We start from the raw sequence: 335 nt of genomic DNA, 5'->3' as shown, positions 1-335 counted from the left end.
GGCCATACCCCCCCAAAAAAAAAAGGAATAAAATTTTTGAAAAAAAATAATTAATAAATTTATGCTTTTCACTCATCCCCATCTTCATTTTCCCTTATGGTCGGCAATTTCCCTTTTTTACTAGTTCAACCCATTCTAAATCTTGAATGAAATTAGTTCCCTTTGTCTTCTAGGTCCCCCTAAAAATCTGTTTTAAAAAGTGGGGGGGGAAAAAACCCCTTTAGTCTAATTGTCTATGGAAAATTCACTTTTTTTTGACACCCAAAGGGCTCAGCAACTAACAAAGCACTGGCGAGGTGGTTAAATGATCTTATAGTACTTCAATTTTGCAGAGC

This window comes from Penaeus monodon, chromosome 34 (genome assembly GCF_015228065.2).
Source record: "Penaeus monodon isolate SGIC_2016 chromosome 34, NSTDA_Pmon_1, whole genome shotgun sequence".
NCBI classification, from domain to species: Eukaryota; Metazoa; Arthropoda; class Malacostraca; order Decapoda; family Penaeidae; genus Penaeus; species Penaeus monodon.
The sequence above is the reverse complement of the archived record's forward strand: the minus strand, read 5'-3'. Positions refer to the sequence as shown.